The sequence below is a fragment of the Pseudophryne corroboree genome, chromosome 12 (genome assembly GCF_028390025.1).
Source record: "Pseudophryne corroboree isolate aPseCor3 chromosome 12, aPseCor3.hap2, whole genome shotgun sequence".
Lineage (NCBI taxonomy): Eukaryota > Metazoa > Chordata > Amphibia > Anura > Myobatrachidae > Pseudophryne > Pseudophryne corroboree.
The window spans coordinates 24,719,411-24,745,387 of record NC_086455.1 but is presented as its reverse complement, the minus strand read 5'-3'; positions in this window follow the sequence as shown (position 1 = coordinate 24,745,387).

The following is a 25,977-nucleotide window of genomic DNA, read 5'->3' as shown; positions in this document are numbered from 1 at the left end:
TGTCTTTTATTTTAAATCACACATTTCTTAGCAATTAAATGTATAAATACAGTATATATTTTTTTTTTAGAACACTCCATATATATATATATATATATTTTTTTTTTTATCTTAATATAGGAAATAGGGGGGCACCAATATTTATCTTGCCTCCGGGCGACTGTGACGAACTTACGCCACTGCATGAACATACATGTATGATGCTTTCTGTAGGGCAAAATATTGGGTATTCGCAAAGAATGAGACAATTTGAGTCAAAGAGACATTGGTGGTCATTCCGAGTTGATCGCTCGTTATTTTTTTTTTCGCAACGGAGCGATTAGTCGTTAATGCGCATGCGCAATGTCCGCAGTGCGACTGCGCCAAGTAAATTTGCTATGCAGTTAGGTATTTTACTCACGGCATTACAAGGTTTTTTCTTCGTTCTGGACATCGTAATGTGATTGACAGAAAGTGGGTGTTTCTGGGCGGAAACTTGCCGTTTTATGGGAGTGTGTGAAAAAACGCTACCGTTTCTGGGAAAAACGCGGGAGTGTCTGAAGAAACGGGGGAGTGTCTGGACGAACGCTGGGTGTGTTTGTGACGTCAAACCAGGAACGAAACTGACTGAACTGATCGCAGATGCCGAGTAAGTCTGGAGCTACTCAGAAACTGCTAAGAACTGTCTATTCGCAATTTTGAGAATCTTTCGTTCGCAATTTTACTATGCTAAGATTCACTCCCAGTAGGCGGCGGCTTAGCGTGTGCAAAGCTGCTAAAAGCAGCTAGCGAGCGAACAACTCGGAATGAGGGCCATGGTTGTTTTGTTAAATCATTTTATGAGGACCTAGTAAGTGTGTAGCAAGTTTCACATTTGGTATTTGAATTTTATGTGTTTGGTAGAAAGCCAAACTATCGATCAGCTTATTTTCATGGAGATAGTTTTGGTAAGACATTCAAGGACTTCTAACAAGATTTATAGGGACATTTGTTACATAGCAATTGGGAGATTAAATTGATTTGGGAGTCTTTAAGGAGTACCGTAGACTTAGTGAATTATGGAGTCTTATCAATGGCATCATTAATGCAATCATTGTGGGCAAATTGTTGTGGGCACATTCAGCCAAAATAGTTCCTCCTGATAGATGGAAATATTGTACACCTCTAGTAATGTTCCAAAACTTTATTTACCCTTTCAGACTGGCCATTGAATTGATGGTAATGCATCAATGCGATTGCATTGTCATGGCCGTGCATGCGCGTGCACACTAGTCCCCGGGACGGGAGAATGTGGTGATGCGACCTTAATAAGTACTGTAGGTGAGAGTGGTAATTTCAGTCTACTTTTTTTCATTCCCTTATTTAGCAGTTTCTTCACTCCCTCCGTCACCCGGCTCCATAGCAGTGCAGGCAAATATGGACGAGATCGTCTATATTGCCCTGCATGCACAAGCGACGGGGCACCAATGATGAACGAGCGCGGGGCCGGGCATCGTTCGTCGCTGGTGCCTCCACACTGAAAGATATGAACGGTATCTCGTTCATTAATGAACAAGATCGTTCATATCTTTCAGTATTATCTGCCAGTGTGTAGGGCCCATTAGTCTAAGGGGTAGATTTACTAAAGCTTCCAAAACAGACAAGTGGAGATGTTGCAAATAGCAACCAGATTCTGTCTATCATTTTGTAGAATGCAATAGAGATGTGATAAGCAGAATCTGATTGGTTGCTATGACATCATCTCCACTTTTCATTTTTAGTAACTTTAGTAAGCCTAACCTTTGGAGTCCACATAGAGGATAATTAAATACTTATTGATCTGTGGTGAAACGCATTGTCGCCTATGTTATGTGACAAATCACCAGCCTGCAACTGTTACATTTATGACAAATTAGAATTTCTTCATTAAATTGCAACTTTTTCCCATAGCCTTCAGATCTCCCAGATTACCTGTGATTGATGACTGCTGGTCCTAGAGCATTCCCAGACATCCAGCAACCTATGTTACCTGATACATTATAGCTGTGCCGGCATATATGAGATAGGCAGGCTACTTAGTTCTCCATAAAGTAAAAATACAATGTCTTTCTTCTTTGCAGGGAAAAAAAAACCCATTTAAAAATAGGTTAATCGTTAGACTGTGTTTGATCTTTTGTAATTGACATTTTAGGTAACTTTTTTTTATTTATTTTTTGTTCACTTGGTTGGAAATTGTGCTCCTGATTCATTTGATCTGACAGCTAGCCTAGAGCTGTCAGGGTTTATACTAAGGTGTAAATGAAAGGCTTATGCTGACAAAGGCATCCATACCAATAGACCTGATTTCCCTAGGCAGCTTTAATATTCCTGCTGACAATATAACGAAGCACCCAACCCCTTGTGTTCCTGATTCTTTTCTCTTGCACCTTTTATTTCTTAACTTCTCTTTTACAGAGCCACAACCTGACCCTCTATGTGGGGTACATGCACTTTGATAGTGGGTCTTCCCAGTGTCAGATAAAGGTCCACGTGGGCCTGGAGCTGAAATTTATGAAGGTCCTATTGTGTTGTACCGCAGGGGGTGTGGCCACACTGCGTGGGTGTGACCAGTGTTGTGGCGGTGTGCTCTGCTCTTCAGACACAGTGGGTGGGGTGGTGCTAAAACTTGCATTCTGCCACCCACCTGCAGTGTGAGATTGTGGCTGCGTGATCAGTTGGAGAGGCTCAGTCACCACCAGGAAGCGGTACAGGCAACAGGGCTGATATTCAACGGTTGGGGAGAGAAAGAGAGAGAGGAGCTAGAATGAGAGGAAGAGAGAGGGGCGGTCAGGGAGAGAGAGTGTTACATGGAAAAAGAGGAAATGCGAGAGAGTGAAAGGGTGTCAGGGAGAAAGATAGAGAAAGGGATGAGAGGGGTTAGAGGGCATCAGGGAAAGAGAGAGGTGTTGTCAGGGAGAGAGAGAGAGAGAGAGGCGCAGCGAGAGAGAGGGAGGGAAACAATCAGGAGTGAGAGAGAGAATGTTAGGGTAAGTAAGAGGGAGAGACAGACAGAGAGAGAGGGTGTCGGAGAGAGTATGAGAGAGGGTGACAGTGTCAGGGAGAGAGAGTATCATGGAGTGAGAGAGAGACAGTGTCAGAAATAGGAGAGAGCGACAGTGTCAGGGTGATAGGGAGAGAGAGATAGTTTCAGTGAGAGAAAGACAGTGTCAGATGGCAATCCCACCGGCCGCGTGGGATTGCGATTTACAGCGGGTCCCGCCGGGGGGACCCACTTACCTCCTCCCTGCGTGCGGCCATGTGACCCAGGAGAACAGCGGTCGTGTGTGTGACTAACTGGAAGAAAACCGGAGCCTCCGCTGTAAGTACCCGGCAACCAGGGCGCGGGAGTGTACAGCGACGCTGGGGAGGTGATGGAGCTGCAGCAGGAGATGTCTGACTGACATCTAACACAGTCAGTGTCTCTGCTGCAGCCCTTGAAAACTTTCTTAAAAGCTTCTTCTCAGAGCTGCTGGAGCAGCCCCCCTGTTGTATGCCTGCTTACTGCATGGCACCAACTACAAAACTGAGCTGTGCACGGAGGCGGGGTTATAGAGGAGGCGGCGCTATGCATTCTGAGAAGAAGGTCAAAGCTTTGAGCCTGTTGGTGCCTCGGATCAAGATTCTACTCTACACCCCAATGTCATTCCCAGTGGAGCCCAGTGTACCCCGCTGCAGAATTTTTTTTTTTTTAATGTCACAGTTACCATCTGCTGTTGTGGAGGAGCCTCCCATGTTCCCTGTCTTCCTCCAATCTCCACAAGTTCTTCCAGCCAAGTCTGGTCTTCCTCCTTTCTTCACCCACTTACTTCCTGTCTTCCCACCTTCCTCCCATCTCTCCCTGTTCTTCCGGTCTCCCCTTGTCTTCCTCCTATCCCCTAATTAATGGCACTATTGTGTGTTGTAATGTAATAAGGGACACTACTGTGTGGCTTAATTTGAATTGGTTCTGTGCATCCACAACCTGTCCCTGTGAGGCCACACCCCTCTATTTTTGGCACGAGTCGAAGGCATGCACCCTCCCTACTTATAGTGTGTGTGTGTGTGTGTGTGTGTGTGTGTGTGTGTGTGTGTGTGTGTGGGGAGGGGGGGGGGGGCAGTCCCTTACTGTGCCAGGGATGTTTGGATCCCAAGATACACCTCTGAGTGTGGGCAAACGGTATAGCAGTAGCAGAAGCTCCAATATTGCTTTCTGGTGGTGAAACAGTTAATTAATATTAATACTGCTGAGGCTTCCCCCTGTACAACCACAACTGCAGTCCCAGACACTGAAAGTATTAGTTGTGGTGTGAGCTCCCAGGTTTACAGAGGGTGCGGACCTCACTACGTTGCATGATGGACTACCAACTATGCTAGATAAATATACTCTATGTACTTAGCAGATTCAGCATGCATCATCTGCTTGGGATTGTATATGAAACCAATGGTCAGGCTTTCATGTAAAGGATTATGCTACAGCTGGGATTTAGTGATTGTGCACAACAGAAGCTGCAAACTGTCTCCTATTTGTAAAATATTTTTATTGAAAGGTCAACTGAGTCAAAAAATAACACATTTTGCCCACAGAAATGTTAAACTTACAGATCAAATGTCATATAGTGATATAAACAATGAAACCGTGAATTTCAGAGAGGAGAACTGGAGGGTCGGGAAGCCAGGGGTTTAGTTGGAATGCAGCTAAGAGTGGAGGTGGATGATGTAGGAAGAAATCGGACAGAGTTAGTAATAACTATGACAGGGAACAGAGTGGTTGCATTAAATGGGGTAATCAAGTTAAAATGTGTGACTCCAGGGTTCCCAGATTTTGCAACAGCTTAAGCTGTTTTTAAAGCATGTCATGTATTTGTGCTGTAAATGTCCTAAAGTCTGAGTATAGCTTGGTGAGATGATTGAGGGAGGGACAGCCAATCAGAATCTAGAAACCAAAATTCATACTGGGGTAATATTTAGCTCTTCTCGCCCTGACTGTCAACTCACGTGCCTGTGCCCGTAGTTCTGCCTGTGCCCGTAGTTCTGCTTGTGCCTGTAGGTCTGCTTGTGCCTGTGCCAATAGGTCTGTCTGTGCCGGTAGGCCTGCCTGTGCCCAGGGCTGTCTTAACAGCAGTGTAGGCCCTGCAATGCACTACGGCCCCTACCCATCCTCCAGCGGTAGGGGTGGGGGGTGCTATCAGCAGCAGCTTTGATGTCCCGCGGGAGGTAGGGGGTGTTCTATCTTCCGCTCAGCATGTAGGACCTGGTGCAGTAATTTCTGCTAATTACTCCTTTATTGTACAGATGGGGCGAAACTGTAGAGGGGACATTGGGCAGAATGAAGAGGCCCTGGTACATGACTTCCAGGGTGGTAGGGGGTGTTTAATACGTAGGGGAGGGGTGGATAGAGGAGTGGGCTTAATATTTATAATTTTCCGGTGGGGGGCAGCTTACCTGACTGCAGATATCTTAAGTTCCTGAAAATATATTTTTTTAGCTTTGAATGGGATATAAAAAACTTTCAGGAGGTGCTGGGAACTTGGGGACCAGAGTTCAGGAGCCAGAGCAATTCCCCAATAAAAATCTAAAACTGCATACTAGGCGTGTGGAGTTGGAGCAGGGACCAGCTGCTGGAAGGCTGATATCTCTGGTTCTGGGCACAGTAGAGACAATCTGCCAGTGTCCACCGAAAGGGGAGAGTCACAGCTTTTGGATTATACCAATTTTGGATTATACTCAGAAAAATTTTAAATCAAACAGAACCTGAGATATCTGGCTGGGAAGAGCAATTAACAGGCTTGGATGGGAACCACTGCTTTCAAAAATCTGGTACCCCTGGAAAGAGGGGACCCTCAGCTATCAGTCTAGGGCCCTTATACCCCTGGGGCCCTTGGCAAGTGCCCATTGAGCCCATACAAAAAGACGGCCCTGCCTGTGCCTGTAGGTCTGTCTGTGCCTATAGTTCTGCCCTATGCACTGAACCTGGATTTCCATGTAAGACAACATGGGTTAAATAGAAAAAAAGAAAAGTACAATCTCACTTTGCGCGTCCAAATGTTCAAACTGTCCAATGATCCTCAGGATGGAGTATGAAGATTTTCAAACCAACATGCAACAAAAAATAAAACACAACATAGTGTAATACTGCAAAAATAAATTATATGGATAAAGTTCCTCCCAATGTGTGAAAAGATGGTGAGGGTGGCAAGGACCCTTTTTCTGACACAGCATATTGCCGGTTTGCTGACGTCAGCGGTGAGCAAGAAGTCAGCAAGAGCAGGGTTGAAATATCGGGTCACTCGATCCGGTATTTCAACTCCGGCACCCTTTCACACAGCACTTGAACATGGGTTATGCGTGCTCATGTGCCGAAAACCCGAGTTCAGAGGTGCTGGTGTGAAAGAGGTATTACATATAAGTGACTGGCTGGCTGACAGGCAGGAATCCTGGATCTCTAGCAGAGTCAGACTGTTCCTGTGTAACTCCACCCCCTTAAGGCCCACGTAGCTCCGCCCCCTCTGTGGTGCGTAGTTTCAGAGTAGCTCAAAACCTACTCAGCGATTGCGATCACTTCAGCCTATTCAGTTCCGGATTTGACGTCACACACCCACCCAGCGTTCGCCCAGCCATGCCTGCATTTTCCCTGGCACGCCTGCGTTTTTCCGAAACACTCCCTCAAAACGGTCAGTTGCCACCCAGAAACGCCCTCTTCATGTCAATCGCTCTGCGGCAACCAGTGCGACTGAAATGCATCGCTAGACCCTGTGCAAAACTGCATTGTTCGTTGTGCCTGTACGCCACGCGTGCTAATTGCGCCCCATACACATGCGCAGAACTGCTGTTTTTTTAGCCTGATCGCTGCGCTGCGAACAAATGCAGCTAGCGATCAACTCGGAATGACCACCATTGACAGGACATTTCAGTGACTCTTCTGTTAGCATTCCCGATGGTATTTATTTATCCCACCGGGGCAGTATGAAGGAGTGGCGTGGCTCACTTACGTACACTAGACTGCTCATTTCAGTTATCAGCACAAACATGGCATGCTGCACATGTCAGCGCCAGCATTCCGTTCTATGCCGAGTCATGGCTTCCTGCAATAGCTGGTTCATAAAGCACAGCTAAGGATTTTATTTGTACAGGGAATTGAGAATGTATAAATCGTTCTATAGGTTATATTCTTCTTTGGTGATGTAGCTTTCACAAATAGTGAAGAATAGGCACACATAAAAACATCTAATTTATTGTTTTAATATAAAAAAACAATGTATAAATGGCTGCAAACAGCACACTCTGCAGTTCAAGGCTTCAAAAATATCTATTGGGTGCAAGATTTAGCATTTTGGATTATCACAGGTATGAGCCCTCCCGATACCTGTGGTATCCAAATAGAAAAAAATGGTTGCGGGGTATTCAGCTCTGAAAATCCAGTGGCACATGAAAAAATAAAAAAAATATGCCAGAGCAAGTCCCAGAAATTTGTCCTAAAATTACAGATTTTAGCAAAAATCAGACCTGCTCTGGAGGTGAAATCACAGCGTTCTATTTTCTGTCCTGTAATTGAATAGCTAAGCTCGCACAGCAGATTTTTTTTTGTCCCCACTAGCAATTGAATCTGTCCCTATACAATGCATCCGGAAAGTATTCACAGCGCTTCACCTTTTCCACGTTTTGTTATGTTACAGCCATATTCCAAAATGGAATAAATTCATTTTTCCCTCCAACTTCTACACACAATACCTCATAATGACAACGTGGAAAAAGTTTTTTTGAGATTTTTGCAAATTTATTAAAAATAAAAAACTAAGAAATCACATGTACATAAGTATTCACAGCCTTTGCCATAAAGCTCAAAATTGAGCTCAGGTGCATCCTGTTTCCACTCATCATCCTTGAGATTTTCCTACAGCTTAATTGGAGTCTACTTGTGGTAAATTCAGTTGATTGGACATGATTTGGAAACGCACACACCAGTCCCACACTTGACAGTGCATGTCTGAGCACAAACCAAGCATGAAGTCAAAGGAATTGTCTGTACACCTCTGAGATAGGATTGTCTGGAGGCACAAATCTGGGGAAGGGTACAGAAAAATATCTGCTGCTTTGAAGGTCCCAGTGAGCACAGTAGCCTCCATCATCCATAAATGAAAGAAGTTCGGAACCACCAGGTTCTTCCTAGAGCTGGCCGGCCGTCTTAACTGTGCGATTGGGCGAGAAGGGCCCTAGTCAGGGAGGTCACCAAGAACTTAATGGTCACTCTGTCAGAGCTACAGCATTACTCTGTGGAGAGAGGAGAACCTTCCAGAAGAACACCCATCTCTGCAGCGATCCACCAATCAGGCCTGTATGGTAGAGTTGCCAGACGGAAGCCACTCCTTAGTAAAAAAGCTCATGGCAGCCTGCCTGCAGTTTGCCAAAATGCACCTGAAGGACTCTCAGACCATGAGAAACAAAATTCTCTGGTCTGATGAGACAAAGATTGCACTCTTTGGCGTGAATGCCAGGTGTCATGGTTGGAGGAAACCAGGCACCGCGCATCACCAGGCCAATACCATCCCTACAGTGAAGCATGGTGGTGGCAGCATCACGCTGTGTAGATGTTTTTCAGCGGCAGGAACTGGGAGACTAGTCAGGATAGAGGGAAAGATGAATGCAGCAATGTACAGAGACATCATGGATGAAAACCTGCTCCATAGCGCTCTTGACTTCAGACTGGGGCGACAGTTCATCTTTCAGCAGGACAACGACCCTAAGCACACAGCCAAGATATCAAAGGATTGGCTTCATGACAACTCTGTGAATGTCCTTGAGTGGCCCAGCCAGAGCCCAGACTTGAATCGATTGAACATCTCCGGAGAGATCTGAAAATGGCTGTGCACCGACGCTTCCCATGCAACCTGATGGAGCTTGAGAGGTGCTACAAAGAGGAATGGGCAAAACTGCCTAAAGATGGGTGTGCCAAGCATGTGGCATCATATTCAAATAGACTTGAGGCTATAATTGCTGCAAAGGTGCATCAACATAGTATTGAGCAAAGGCTGTGAATACTTATGTATATTTGATTTCTTAGCTTTTAACTTTTAAAAAGTTAGCAAAAATCTCAAAAAAATCTTTGTCATTATGGGGTAGTGTGTGCAGAATTTGGAGGGAAAAAATGAATTTATTCTTTTTTGGAACAAAGCTGTAGCAATAACAAAATGTGGAAAAAGTGAAGCGCTGTGAATACTTTCCGTATGCACTGTAAGTCCTTAAAAGAAAGCTAGATTTACTTTCCAATAATCATCTACCAATAAGTTTTCACTTGTCATTTTATGAGAAGGACCAAGGAAAGCTGATCAACTCCTTATTGACATTATAGTACACACTGAGGGCCTAATTCAGAGATATACACAATCCTGATGGTTTACGTACATCTCTGATGTTAGGTGATCTACGCAGTACGCACCCACAGGGTCTGTACTGGGCATGCGCAGGAACTGTTTCTGCGACAACGGTTGCAATGAGGCAGCGATGGCCAGTGGGGGGCAGGGGACAGTGTTTCAGTAGATGGTGGCGTGTTAGCCCATTTTCTGGGCATGCCAAGACCAGTGGCTGCATCCTTAGACATTGGCCCCAGCTGCATGGAAACCCCGCCACCCTGAGTAACCTGAAGGTCATTCAGATGGCCGACGTTCACACAGATGATCTGATGCTGCATGCTTGAATGCAGCAACGGATCAGAGAAGCCAGCAGGCGGAGTCTATTGCCTCCTGCAGCATTAGCATATTATTGCACTGCTGCTGTGTTCATTTTTTTCAAATCTGTTTTTCTAGACCTCACTGGGCTCAGCCAGGAGACTAAAGGTGGGTACACACTAGTACAGGCCTGGCCAACCTGTGGCTCTCCAGCTGTTGTGAAACTACAAGTCCCAGCATGCTTTGCCACAGTCTTTGCTATTAGGGAATGCTAAATCTGTGGCAAGGCATGCTGGGATATGTAGTTTCACAACAGCTGGAGAGCCACAGGTTGGCCAGGCCTGCACTAGTAGATATATCTGCAGATCAATTGATCTGCAGATATATCTATGGACGGATTGGGCAGTGTGTTCAGCATACACACTGCCCGACCCGTCGGGGACTGACGTCATGACAGGGCGGGCATGTACACACGCCCGCCCAGTTCAGCTATCAATCACCGCCGGCCGCCGCAGCATCTGTACGGGCGGTCGGCCGACCGCCCCGTACACACACAGCGACGCGCCAATATATCGGTAGATATATTGGCCGTCGGCTGTGCTGCGCGGCCGACGCGATACGTCTGTGAACGACGGGGTTCACAGATGTATCGGCCGTACACACTGGCCGACGGTCCCGCGATATATCGGCCGTTCAAGAGCGGCTGATATATCGACCAGTGTGTACGGGCCTTTACAGGTTGCAATTGGGAGCTGATCATCAAAGGTTAATGAAGGTCCGCCTCTCGCCCAGCACAGGGCTAATCCGCCCCGCATGTCAGTCCGCCCCCCCCCCCCCCCTCGCACAAATACAAAAGCATCGCAAAGCGCCGATGCTTTTGTATTTATGGAGTAACTCCCAGCCAGCACGGCTCCTACGGCTGGCCGGGAGTTGATCGTCGCTGCCACTGGCCGCAGCGGCTGCGTGAGACGTCACGCAGCCCGCCCCCCAACGGTCCGTCCCCGCCTGCGTTGGCTGGACCACGCCCACTAAACGGCGGCTTAACGCCGCCATCCAGCCCCCTCCCGCCCTGCGACCGCCTCTGCCTGTCAATCAGGCAGAGGCAATCGCTACTGAGCGACGGCCTTCGGCGCATGTGCAATTCCGACCCGATCGATGCGCTGCGATAAACTGCAGCGAGCGATCAGGTCGGAATGGCCCCCCACAGCGCGAGAGCAGCAGAGGAAGTCCCTGCATCTCTCACACTCTGCTGAGTCATTACTATCAGATTCAGCACTGGGAATCAGAGAAGTTGCGCTGACCTATAATTGGGGGGGGGGGGGATTGGCTCAGCACATGTACTGTAGTGCTAATGTCATGTAATAGTGTATTAATAATGCTGTATAATGTTAAAAAAAATATTTTGATAATTATATTAAAATAAATTTGTTCTGTTTTTAAACAATAATTTTTTTCTCCTATGTTTTGTATTTTTTGTAGAATCTGCTGCTGGAAGCTGAAGTCCAGTCTTCTAGTACAGTGTGCATGTGTAATACAGCAGAGCTGGGTCATGCATACACTGCAGTGACCAGGACTGGCCGGCACAGCAGTCTCGTATTGCTGCTGCTGTCAGCCAGTACCACCAGGGAACTGAACATAAGTGTCTTGCCTAGGGCCCAATGGGATCTTAATCTGTCTCTGAAAGAAATAGAAGAACACAAGGGGGGACTGAGATTTACTAAAGGTCGATTTTAAAACAATCTAAATCGATGTTGTGTGTCAGGGGCTAAACCACACTTTTACTAACAGTCGTTTTATGATATTGATTTATAAACGTTAGTATATATGTGGTTTAGCCCCTGAAACACAATGTCTGTTTAGACCGATTTAGTTTAAAAATTGACCTTTAGTAAATATACCCTAAGGTCTGTAATAGCTCTTACATCAGAGTGTAACTTGTTGTTTCAGTAAACAATGAACAAATTGATTACCAGTGCACACTAGTGACAGTGAGACAGAACAGTACAATTTTATACTTGTTCAACAAACTAGTACTTTCAGCCTGGAATACATAAAGCATTTTACAATCTTGCTATCGTCAGATGTCAGATAATACACATGACTTTACCTTAATAAACTTTATCTAAACTAAAGACACGAGACAATAATGCACCCCTATGCCGAACGTTTCTTATTGAGAAATTCAGAAAAATATATTAAATGAAGCAAATTGCGTATATATGTCATCCTCAGGTTCAGTTATGTGGTGAGGGACAGGATTCACTTCTGTTTGTCCACATACAGTAGCTTATGATGGGAAGCCACCAGCACTGGTTTTGTCTATTACATTGTCTGTAAATAACTTGAATTGGTCCGGGACCTCCAACCCAGGGCACCCCTGCAAGTGTCCCGAGGCAACCTAGGGTGCCTAGAAGACACACAGATTAAGAACCACTGCAATAATGTGTTTTTTTTTTTGTTTTTTTGTTTTTTAAAGAACAGCTGTAATGTATGGTGGTGTGGAAGAAAGAACGGGCAGCTATTCAGCATCCACTTGACTTAAGGAAATAACAATACAACTTGCAAGGGCAATAATCCCTTTAAGCAAATGGAAGGTATTCGACACCCATACCAATATACTTTCAAGGCCTGCTCGGTGGAGAGGTGCCGCTGAATCTCGTAGGGTGAAAATAGCCTACCAGTGTACTCAGGGCTGCCAAGAGAAATCCTGGACCCCGGTACAGTAACTTCCTGGGGCCCCTCCTGCAGGGGGTGTGGCCACACCTTGTTAGTTGCATGTCTGCACCACTTTGGGGCATGTCTAGCACACGAGAAGTACCCACCCACAAGTGCATGACATACCTCCCAGCAACTGGGACAAAAGTGTTCACTATTAGGATGGTGGGACAGTCACATAAAAGCTGCATTTGGTGCAGAGCGTATTCCCTGGAACACCATCATTTTGTGAAAGTGGATCCTCCATTGTAATTTTTGGATAAAGGATGCGCTATAGCATGTAAGTACATTCACTGTATATACACACACACACACACACACACACACACACACACACACACACACACACACACACACGTAACATAGAAACAGAATTTGACGGCAGATAAGAACCACTTGGCCCATCTAGTCTGCCCCTTTTTTTTTATCCTTTAGGTAATCTCAACCCTTTTTGAACCTTAATTCTTTGTAAGGATATTCATATGCCTGTCCCAAGCATGTTTAAATTGCTCTACAGTCTTAGCCTCTACCACCTCTGATGGGAGACTATTTCACTTATCCACTACCCTTTCTGTGAAGTAATTTTTCCTTAAATTTCCCCTGAACCTCCCCCCCTCCAACGTACATATTGTATATATTACACATACAGGGCAATAGAGAGTCTGGCTGGGTCCAGATACTTTTCGGAGTCCGTGGCCTATTCACAGTAGGCGTGGTCATGCACCCTTGAAAAGAATACAGAAAAAATTGTATTTTAAGCGCCACCATGGCACACTCCAGCCCAGCAGTCAGCAGCATGTGCTGGGCTTAAGAGAAGAGCTGTAGCTGCTGCTGCCAGTTAAGGGGGAGGAAGCTTGGGGCCCCCACTGGGCCCCTCCATCAGACCTGGGCCTCGGTACTTTGTACCCACTCCCCCCCTCTCTCAGCACCACTGAGTGTACTGAAGGGGAGAGTAAACTCCATACTGCAGTATACTGTAGGTCATTGGTACAGTCTCATCTAGAATACTGTGTTCAGTACTGGAGGCCATATCTCCAGAAGGATATAAATACATAAGAGACAGTACAAAGAAGGGCAACTAAAATGGTGCATGACCTACATCATAAAACATATCCGGAAAGACTAAAATCAGACCCTCCAACATGACCCGCCCCACTAGGTACATAATGCTCTGTTTCTGGACTTCCCTCTTAATTTATGATTTCCATCACCTGTGTTGAACTAGTTGAATGATAAGAAAGCTGTTTCTTCACAGGTGATGGCAATAATAAATTAAGAGGGAGGTCCAGAAACAGAGCATTTTGTACCTAGTGGGGCGGGTCATGTTGGAGGGTCTGTAAAATACCTTAATTGGTAAATCAGTGGCAGCTCCAGAGTTGGGGCTGCAGCCCAGTCCAAATTTCAAATAGGGCAGACACACCAACTGCCATCTTCTGTCATCCCAAACTGACTCACTGGCTCCCCTATTTGAACGTTGTACTGCCCTGCAGCTCCACCTCTGCAGCTGCCACTTAGTGGTATAGTTTGGAGCAGGGAAGGGAAAGGTAGGACATGACAGAAATTTTTAAATATACCGTATATCAAAGGTTTTTAACAAGGTACAGGAGGGAGACATTCTTCAAAGGAAGAGAAGAATTAGAACACGAGGTCATGCACTGAAACTGAACTGGAGAAAGAAACCTCGGTGACTATGATTGTTGGGTCACGAGCCAATACGACTCAGAAAGGTTGCATAAATTGATGGTGTTACAAGTAACAGTGGTTCTTATCTGCCGTTAAATTCTATGTTTCTATATAACTGCCGTCAGTCTTGAAGTAGTGATTGGTAGCAGTAGCCAGCTACTTTCACCACATTCGTCATTTTCTTCCCTCATATAATCCACAAAAGATTTGCATACCTTCTATTCACTTAGAAGCCAGACTGTCAGGACATGTTCCAAGCCATATTATACCGATAAAGACTATTTGTTTCCTTTATGTTGAGCCAGCGCTGCTGGTACATGGGCAAACCGTCTTGCCTGAGATCAGCTGACCGCCACTCAACCAATTGCAGTCCAGATGTCCTGCACATGACTGCAGTGTCCTATTAGATGACAGAGTTCCCTATATAAGCCTCTCCTTAGCCACTACTCATTGCCAGAACAACTTCTGCTGTATCCTCCTGCTTGTCCCAGTCAGCAGTATTAATGGTTTGGCTCCACAGTGCAGTATTCCACCTGTGGCTGTGTATATCTCCAGTGCCAGCAAGTCCTGCTGCACCATGTCCAGAGACCCTTGCACATTATTAATGCTTCCAGTTCCAGCCAGTTCCTACTGTATATTATTCTGGACTGCTGTGAGCTGTGTATTTCACCAGCGCTAGTCACTCCTGCTGAGCGCTATCCACATGCCTGTGTATTGTTGTGTACCACAAGTTCCAGCCACATCCTGCTGTATATTATTTTGGACTTTTGTGAGCTGTGTGTTTCTCCACCACTAATCACTCCTGCAGCACGCTATCCACAGCCCTGTGAATGGTTGTGTTATACAAGTAACATTAACAGGGCCCGGTTAAGGGCCCCATGAGCCTTGGGTGAAAATAATCAGTGGCCTATTGTGATAAGTGGAGGAGGCGGGATCAGTGCTGTGAGGGAGTGGCCAGAGCCATATGGGCGTGTACACCCCTATGCTACAAGTCCCAATGTCTCCCTAAACACATAAATGTAAATAAAATGCATATTTTGTTAGAATAGAAATACAATTCTAATACTTATGATTTATGTCTGACAGTGTGTCCAGCTGTGCATGATGATGGGCCTATATTTATGTGGCATACTTACCCAGTACCGGATTTGTGATCTTCCTGCAGCCCGCCCACTTCCAAGTGAAATGAGTAGGATGGGAGCATAATGCTGCAAATATGGGCAAATGAGGAGGGGGCAGGGCCAATATGATGTTATTTTAATGATGCAAAGTGTCTGGACCCGCCCCATTATCGATCAGCTCCTGGAGAGGAAAAATCATAGTAGGTAAGTATGTTATGTGGAGGCCTGGGCCTTTCACCACATCCCTGTCCCCAAATGGCCGCAATAGGTCAATCATTCTTTGACTTGGGCATGAAGTCTCGCAGGACTTGTCCTGCACATACACAAAGCATGTCCTGCGCATGCGCACTCCCACAAACATCGGAGATGTATGTAAACCAGCGGGCTTACGTACATGTCTAAATCATACTTGCCTACCTTGCTGCCCCTCCTTCGGGAGGAGGCAGCGCTGTAGGTGCATGGGGGCGTGGCCGGCGGTATGATGGGCCGCCCGAGGGCGTGGTCAGAGAGAGTGTGGGCTGTCCGGGGGCGTGACGACGGGGAAGTGGGCAGCCCGGGGGCATGACATCACGATGGCATCATTGTGGCTCCGCCCCCCGCTATACAGTGCCGAGAAAATTGGCACTGTATAGCGGGAGGCGGAGCTACGATGAGACAATTCAGTGCGAATCACGTCATCGGATCCCCTCGGCCGCCCACTTGTTTTCTGCTGTGGGTGGCCGAGAGGGGGAGTGGTGGGCCTGCCAGGGAAAACGGGAGGCTTGCCCACCTCTCCGGGGGGCTGGGAGGTCCACCCGATTTCTGGGAGCCTCCCGGCCATTCCGGGAGGGTAGGCAAGTATGGTCTGAATTTGGCCCTTAATTTATAAATGATGCTTGAATGAGCAGATAAACATATTAAGGGATGATCTCAATGTATCATAAGTCAGGACTTACCGGTGACCTAAAGAACTTTTTTTTTTTCATGGAACAAAAATACTGCACTAAGCTTCTGCAAATGAACATGACAAACGCGTTCTGTGACTGTACATAGATAAATGTGCTGTATATATTCAGATTTTATTATTGGTTTAAGTGACTGCCATTGTGTACAGTTGGATTCCATTAGAATGAATAATAAATAGCACACTTCCATGACATTATTTATATTTACGGCCTGTTTTCTTGGTGTAACTGTAACAATGCGCCGGGACCTTTACTGGATTAATGAAAAACTGCACAAGAAAGAAAAACACTGGGATATATCACACACTGAGATGACATGCAGTAAGGTCGGTAAGGTAAGGACATCAATCAGCACTATTCTGTACATATATATCTATCTAAAGTGTCTCCTGGGAATATTTAGCATTAAAGCAAGGTAGGCTCTTCAAATTGAGTATAAAGGTATATAATAATAATAATAATAATAATAATAATAATAATAAATGGAGTTCAATTATCAGGATTCTCAGGCTCCTTGAAGAGAGATTCCCACAGTAAAGAAAGACAGTATCTGTTCCTGACCTCTGGCATATTGCATAGAGAGATTTTGTATTTGGAGCTGTGAACTCTGCTTTTTATGTTGCACCCACTCACATTATAAAGCAGTTTGTCGCATCTCATTTATCCTTCAAAAGCAAGGTCTGAATCCCACACTGAAATCCCTAGGGTTTGCCCATGCAGTCCTCCAAAGTCAACTTCCCTTTCTCATTTTTATCTCGAGCCTCTGATGTGATTTCCTGTCCACATAGTACATCTGAGACGTAGTCACCATTAATCCAGCTTCTTTACAATGGTGTAATTTGTATCAGTCGTGGTTTATCACACACTGAACTCTGCAGCTATCACAGGATTTACATTTGGCAGCTGTAACAATTTGGAGGAAGTTAGGTCACTGATAATCATTAGTGAAGATTGCTAATTGTTATTGGGAACATATTTTAGAAGGTGCAAGCTGTGGCCATACGAAGAGCAGATGCACAGTAGGTCACCTACCTCTGCTCGTGCCACAGCTTGCACCTTCTATAATATGTTCCCAATCAGGGTCGGACTGGCCCACAGGGGTACCCGGGAAACCACCGGTAGGCCCCACTGCCTGAGGGCCCACTCCTTCCTCTAGATATCAGGTTCCAGACTGTACACTTGTATTATACATGGTAGATATGTTGCATTACACTGCACTAAACTATTGTGTATTTCAAGCATCTGTGGAGGCTGGCCACACCCCCTTTGTAGGCTGGCCACACCCCTAAGTATGGGCCCCTATCTCTGCATTCCCCCGGTGGGCCCTTCATGCCCCAGTCCGACACTGTTCCCAATAGTACAGTAGGTGCTATGGCCGTCACCTGGGACTGGGGCATGATGTTTGCGAGTCAGCCTATAAGGGCACATACAGTAAGTATGGAAGGTATCCGGATGGTACGTAGACACTACTTAGGTCGACAGTCATTAGGTCGGCCACTATTGGTCGACACTGACATGGTCGACATAGAAGAATGGTAGATACATTAAAATTGTCAACACAGGACAGGTCAGCACATGAAAAGGTTGACATGGTTTTGTTTGGTTTTTATTAGATTTTTAGCTTTTTCATACTTTCCCATCCACGTGGACTACGATTGGGAATAGTAACCTGTGCCATGCACAGCGGTAGCGGAGCGATGTACCTTACCCGCATGCAAGGGGTTCCATTTAACTAACTGGGGTTCCTGGTCATGTTATGGAAAAAAATTACACCAAAAACAGTTAAAAAATCCATGTAGACCTTTACATGTGTTGACCTATACCGTGTCGGCCATTTTCACGTGTTAACCATTTTTCCACGTCAATCATGTTAATGTCGACCAATAGTGGTTGACCTAATGACTGTCAGCCTTAACTAGGTCGACCATTTATCCCATAACGGTTATAGGATGAAATAGGTGTAAATTGGCCGACATGTTGTTTTAGGTGCATTGAACTACAGTTAAAGCACATATTGCATGGATTCCTTAATACTGGTTCCTTAAACATTGAAAAGCATGAGATATATGGCAGAGGAACGGGTGTAATAACCTGTACCACCTTAGACCATTAGAATTGTAGAAACATAGAAGAGCAAAATTTTGATACAATTGCAAGCAAATCAAGTTTGGCGTTGGGAAAAGGCCCAGCGACAGGGGGGGAACTATGGGGACACATGTACTGGGCTCCAAGATTCCAAGGGGCCCCACTTAAACTTTCTAACTTCCCAATGGCACAAACTGCTGGGGGCATTTCCCAGCTCCCCCCACTGCACCTGATCTCATATACAGAGTAACTCCATCTCCTATTCTGCTCAGCGGCTTCCTCTATGTAAGGTGCAGGGATACGCATTATATGGTTTCTGAAATGGGGGAGGGGAGTGCTATCAGACCTCTGGGTCTAATTCATGTTTGTCTGAGGTTGCAGCCTTGGATCAACATTGCAACAATCAGTTGCGATTTGTGATGTTTTTAGGCACCAGTCAGCCTGCATAAGCTGAAGCTTACTCAGGCTGGCCGTCAGATCCAGGCACCCAGGTCCAGTAAATCTGCATAAGACGTCGTAGACCCTGGGCCCACCACACCTTCAAAACGGGGCCGACATGACCCCATTTTGAAGAGCAGAGGGCCGCCCGGCTCCTTATCTCACTAATAATTCTTGTAGAGAGCCAGGCAGCGTTGCAGCTGCACTCCCGCATACTCCGCTCCTCCCTCTGTCCATAGCATTTACTGAGACAGTGCCATGCGAGGAGCCGCGGAGTTCCAGCGGGAGGGAGCGCTCGGAGAGGAGAGAAGTTGACCTGACCCAGGACAGACCCAGCAGTCAGCAGCAATGCTGATCAGACATCCCAATCCCCAGCAGCAGTGTAATGTGTAAAAAGGAGACTCTGGCTGCCTCAACGACTAAAAGGGGGGACTTTGCCTGGCGTAATGTGTAAAAAGGGGACTCTGCTGCTGTAATGTGTAAAAGGGGGACTCTGCCTGCTGCAATGTGTAAAAAGGGGGCTCTGCCTGCCTAATGTGTAAAAGGGGGAATTCTACCTGCCATATTGTGTAAAGAGGGGAACTCTACCTGCCGTAATGTGTAAAAGGGAGCGCTACATGCTGTAATGTGTAAAAGGAAGCGCTACATGCTGTAATGTGTAAAAGGGAGCCCTACCTGCTGTAATGTGCAAAAGGGACTCTACCTGCCATAATGTGTAAAAAGGGGACTCTGCCTGCCTAAGGTGTAAAGGGGGGACTCTGCTGTTGTAATGTGTGAAAAGGGAACTCTGCCTCCATAATGTGTAAAAGGGGGGACTCTGCCTGCCATAATGTGTAAAAAAGGGACTCTACTGCTGTAATGTGTAAAAAGGGGACTCTGTCTGATGTAATGTGTAAAAAGGGGAACTCTACCTGTCATATTGTGTAAAAAGGGGAACTCTACCTACCATACTGTGTAAAAGGGGACTCTGCCTGCCTAATGTGTAAAAGGGGGGAATCTGCTGCCGTAATGTGTAAAAGGGAATCTACCTGCCGTAATGTGTAAAAGGGGGCTCTACCTGGTGTAAGGTGTGATAGGGGCTCTACCTGGAGTAATGTGTAAAATGAGGCTCTACCTGGTGTAATGTGTGACAGGGGCTCTACCTGGCGTAATGTGTGTAAGTGGCGCTACTGTGTGGCGTAATTTGAATAATAGAGACCACTGTATAGCGTAATATGAATTGGTATTATTTTGTGGCCACTCCCTTCCCCATGAAGCCAAGCCCCTATATTTTTGGTGTGCGCCTATGGCGCGCACTGGCCCTATTTTAAATATGGGGGGTGACGATGCTGTTTCTTGCACACAGCGCTAAAATGTCTAGTTACGGCACTGGCGGTATGTGACACCAGCTGGAAGTAGTAATAAAGTACAGGGTGTTTAAAAAAAATGGTAACTGAAACTTTTTTCCGTCTTTACATATTTCTTCTGGTGCTGCGCGGTCTGCTGGAACGTCCTTTATTATGCTTAGCCATGAACTCTGTTTTCCTGAATAGTTCCACCAAAGACAGGATAGTTTTGTTTAGTGGTGCAGGTCTCTGGAAATTGTCCTGGAACCCAGTTGTTACAGAGGGGTCTACTACGATATCCCGGCAGTCAGGATTCCGGTGCCCAGCATACTGGCGCCGGGATCCTGACCGCCGGAATGCCGGCAGCGGGGCCAGCGCAAAAGAGCTCCTTGTGGGATCACTGTGCTCGCCACTCTGCGAGCACGAATTTATTCTACCTCCAGGGGTGTCGTGGTATGGCGTACTGTGGCATACTGGCTGACACTCAAGGTCTACTGTAACACGAAAGATACACATATACGTTTTAGTTATCTTTTTTTTTTTTTTAAACACCCTGTATAATGACAAAAAACTTTGTTCCTTTATAAACATTACGGATTCATGACAAGCACACACTGTATGATATATTCGCTTTGCACTTGTATCTTTGACATAGGATAAGGCAGCTCGCAGGAACCAGATGAGGGATGCACCCCGACCCTTCCGCATGTTTATCCTGGTTTGGATGTGTCTCCGTGTACCCCTCATGTCACTTTCACTTCTTGCCTTCAATGTTATCTGTGTCTTAGCACCCTATCTCTCTCTATGTTACACAAATATAACTTGGATAAGATTAAACAGCAAAACAGAGAAAACTATTAAACTAATAAACTTATGTTACATCAACTTTGGTCTAATACAGTGTTTCTCTTTTTCTGAACTCTGGTCCTCATGGCCGTATTAACCCCTGGACGGGCCCCTAGGCTTTCAGGTGTTTTGGGCCCCCTCAGTGTCTATCTTCATGTTAAATTCACAGGCAGATGTTTGGGAAGCAGAGCTTATGCCATCATTTACACCAAGGATGGGGAACCTCCGACTCTCCAGCTGTTGTTGAACTATACATCCCAGCATGCCCTGCAATAGTTTTTGCATGGCTAAATAGCAAAATTGTTGCAAGGCATGCTGGTATGTGTAGTTCAACAACAGCTGGAGGGTCGAAGGTTCCCCATCCCTGATAACACAATCAGACAACAATTCTCCATTGATTTAAAATCTGCTGCCATCTTTTCATCCTTTTCTTTTCTCTATTAAAATCCTGACTTGCGCTTGTACATGTGAGTCCCCTGTGATTGCGTGCTACCGTGGGTCATTCCCAGAGTCATCCTGTTGGGCGTGCTGTATGCCCAGTGGGACGACCCTGGGAAAATAGGATTTTAAATTACCTACCGGTAAATCCTTATCTCGTAGTCCGTAGGGGATACTGGGAATCCATTTAGTACCATGGGGTATAGATGGGTCCACTAGGAGCCTTGGGCACTTTAAGAATTTGATAGTGTGCACTGGCTCCTCCCTCTATGCCCCTCCTACAAGACTCAGCCTAGGAAACAGTGCCCGAGGAGACGGACATACTTTGAGAGAAGGATAGATAAAGAGGTGAGCTTACGAACCAGCACACAAAGGACAATAGTAAAGCCATGCTAACCAAACTTGAAACATGGACAGCAACAGCTGAAACAACTAGAATACTTAACTAAGGGGGTAATTCCAAGTTGATCGCAGCAGAAATTTTTTTAGCAGTTGGGCAAAACTATGTGCACTGCAGGGGGTTGCAGATCAGGGGCGTATCTACCCATTGGCCAGGATGGCACTCGACAGGGGCGCCATGCAAGGAGGGGGCTCCACCTGGCTGTGCCACCCGCGGCCAGAGGGTAGAAAAGTAGTACTGTCAGACTGTACCTGGTGAGAGTCTGTTACTGCTGGAGCGGCGCTGGTGTCCGGCAGCACCGCACTTGTAATCAGACTCAAAATAAACTACAGCTCCCAGCAGCCCTTGTTGCTGGGAGCTCCCGGCAGCAAGGGCTGCTGGGAACTGTAGTTTGTTTTGAGTCTGATTACAAGTGCGGTGTTGCCGGACACTAGTCTGATCACTAGTGCAGTGCGGTGCTGACGGACACCGGCGCAGCACCGGCTGTAACAGACTCTCACCAGGTATACAGCAATTGTTATATAGTGCAGTGCTATAGATCCATTTGTTGTTTAAGATAATAAAAAAGTGTCAGTGTTTGGGAGAAGGGACTGTAGTACCTGGAAAACTACACGATTTTTATCCATGTTAGATGTAAGTAAGTAGTAAGTAAGCGAAAACTTTAACTTGTTGAGTGTAATAAAGAAAATACATATCTTACCTATTTCCAGGCCAGGTTCAAGGAAATGTATATATCAGTTAATTGTATAATTGATCGTTTTATCTTGGAAGTGATGGCACCCTGATGTTTTTTCTAACAGGAAGCCCTTCTACCATCTAACTAATGGTGTTTGGTTAATGGCTTGGTCCATTTGAGGCTCATCTCACAGCATGTCATTAGCATTTAATTCGGAATGCAGTCAAGATGCCAGCATTTGGCATCCCGGCGGTCGGAAAGCTGACGCCAGCATCCCAAAACTGCTTGGAATGCTGATGCTGGCATCCCAACATAGATAGCGATGCAGAATGCCAAAATCCAGATCGAGTTGGTGCCAAAGTCTCCACTGGCAAGCCACGTGGGAGGGTTAGGGTTAGGCTGCGAGGGTGGGAGGGTTAGGGTTAGGCTGCGAGGGTGGGAGGGTTAGGGTTAGGCTGCAGGAAGGGAGATTAGGAAGGGTGGGTTAGGGTTAGGCACCACTGAAGAGGCTTTTGGGGGGGGCGGGTTAAGGTCAGGCTGTGGGAAAGGTGGGTTAGGGTTAGGGAGGAGGGATGGTGTAACGTGAATATGAGACACTACTGTGCGGTGTAATGTGAATGAGGGACACTACTGTGTGGCATAATTTGAATTGGAAGTACTATTGTGTCCACGCACTTCCCCTACAAGACCATGCCCCATTTCCAATACTCACACCTTATTTCAAATGTGTGTAAGGGGGGGCGCCCTTACTTTGCCAGGGGCGCTTGGACCCCTAGATACACCCCTGGTGCAGATATAACGTGCAGAGAGAGTTAGATTTAGGTGTGGTGAGTTCAATCTGCAATCTAAATTGCAGTGTAAAAATAAAGCAGCCAGTATTTACCCTGCACAGAAACAAAATAACCCACCCAAATCTAACTCTCTTGCAAATGTTATATCTGCCCCCCCCCCCCCCCCCTGCAGTGCACATGGTTTTGCCCAACTGCTAAAAAAAATTCTGCTGCGATCAACTTGGAATTACCCCCTAAGTATTGTAAGCTTGCGAGCAGGGCCTTCCTACCTCTGTCTGTCTGTTTTTACCCAGTTTTGTTCTGTTACTGTTGTTCTAATTGTAAAGCGCAACGGAATATGCTGCGCTATATAAGAAACTGTTAATAAATAAATAAATAAATAAGTAACAGTGCAGGAAGAACGAAGCACCGGGCGGGTGCTCAGTATCCCCTACGGACCCTTCCCCTTTCCCTACGAGAAAAGGATTTACCGGTAGGTAATTAAAATCCTATTTTCTCTTACGTCCTTGGGGATACTGGGAATCCATTTAGTACCATGGGGAAGTACCAAAGCTTCCAAACCGGGTGGGAGAGTGCTGAGGTTCCTGCAGAACTGATTGACCAAACTGAAGGTCCTAAGAGGCCAAAGTATCGAACTTGTAAAACTTTGCAAACGTGTTCGAACCTGACCAAGTAGCCTGTCGGCAGAGCTGTAAAGCCGAGACACCCCGGGCAGCCGCCCAAGAAGGCCCGACGCCATTCAATGTATTGTATGTGGTACTGACGCCCTGAAATGCAGTTAGTGAGATATACAGTACTTGTTTGCCCCCAGAATGCCGGACTGATCCCTGCAGCAATCTCAGCTACTTCGGAGATAGTAGTGTGCGTCCTCATCCAGAGGTGTCTTGTCTCAGCTTCTTCGGAGATAGCAGTGTGCATCCCTGTCCAGGGGCGTCTTGACAGAAGTCACTGGGGAGCAGGGAGGGAGTTTACAGCCTTTCTGTATGATCCAGGAATGTGGTAAAAACTGAAAGGTCCAGACCATACAAAGAGGCTGTAATCTCTCCCATCTCCCCAGTGACTGCTGACACATAGCCCCCCCCTCCCTATCGCCCGGACAGGATACCAGACTGGGACGGAGGGGGACACGCAATCCTACCACCACAATGGCTGAAATAGCTGCACAAATCCAGTCTGGCATTCCGGGGTCCAGAACGTTCTGGTTTTTACTAAATCTCCCAGTGCCAGATACACATAATACCCCCAGCAGTGCCAGATACACATAATACCTCCAGCAGTGCCAGGTACACGTAATGCCCCCAAAAGTGCCAGATACACGTAATGCCCCAGTAGTGCCAGATACACGTACTACCTCCAGCAGTGCCAGATACAGGTAATACCCCCAGAAGTGCCAGATACACCTAATACCCCCAGCAGTGCCAGATACAAGTAATGCCCCAGCAGTGACAGATGCACATTGGGGGTCATTCCGAGTTGATCGCACATAGCAACTTTTTGCTGCTCGTGCGATCGACTAGTCGCTGCCTATGGGGGAGTGTATTTTTGCATAGCAAGGCTGCGATCGCTTGTGCAGCCCTGCTATGCTAAAAAAGTTTTGTGCAGAACAAGACTAGCCCTGCAGTTACTTACTCTGTGCGATGGATCCAGCGATGAAGGTCCCGGAATTAACGTCAGACAACCACCCTCCAAATGCCTGGACACGCCTGCGTTAGGATCTCCACACCCGGAAAATGGTGAGTATCTGCCCTGGAACGCCTCCCTGCTGTCAATCTTCTTGCAATCGCGCTAGCGATCGCTTTCTTCTTTCTTATGGCCATTGCCCGGCGACGGCTGTGCGCATTGCAGGCGCTGCGCATGTGCAGTTCCGACCCGTTAGCACCACAGCGATGAACCGCAGCGTGCGAACGGGTTGGAATGACCCCTATAATGGCCCCAGTTGTGCTCACCACTGCTGGGCTGCTGCTTGTGTCTGAGGGGAGCGGGGAAGGCACAGCACAGTGCGCATCTTTTCTATCCCTCACAGAGTCCAGTCTCCGGCAGCCATTTGAAATATGGCGCCGACTTGTGAACCAATGAAAGCTCGTGGTCTGGAAGCCAATCAGGAGCATCCGCTGGCAGGTCCGCAAACTCTGATTAGCTGATTGCCAGCACCGTATTTGAAATGGCCAGGTGCCCTTTCTAGCGTGGCTGCTCGTATTGAACGTGCCTGGAGCCGGCACTACACACACGTTATATATATATACACACACACACACACACACACACACACACACACACACACATAAATATATATATATATATATATATATACACACACACACACAAACACACACATATATATTATACACACACATATTTATACATACATACATACATACATACATACATACATACATACATACATACATGTGTGTGCATCAGTATGCCCCATTACTGTATCAATCAGCAGCAGCCAGCAGATAACGGGTCTGGTACCTCACCTCAGTCTGGAGGATATCAGACACCCTGCTGCTGCCACCACGCCGGCCACCTTCATGGAGATGCTGCTTTGAGAGCCCCTTCACTGCCCTGGACTGTGTTGCGGACTCCAGGGGGTAAATTTACTAAGGTGGGAGATTTTTAGAACTGGTGATGTTGCCCATAGCAACCAATCAGATTGTATCTATTATCTTCTAGAAGCAGCTAGACAAATGTTAAGTAGAATCTGATTGGTTGCTATGGGCAACATCACCAGTTCTAAAAAACTCCCACCTTAGTAAATTTACCCCCAGGTCAGGACAAGTACGGTAGTGGCGGGGTGGCACCTCAACTAGCGCGTGACATCAACTAGAGTGGAGGCGCCACCACCGAGACACACTGTAGGGAAGGTCTGAGAAA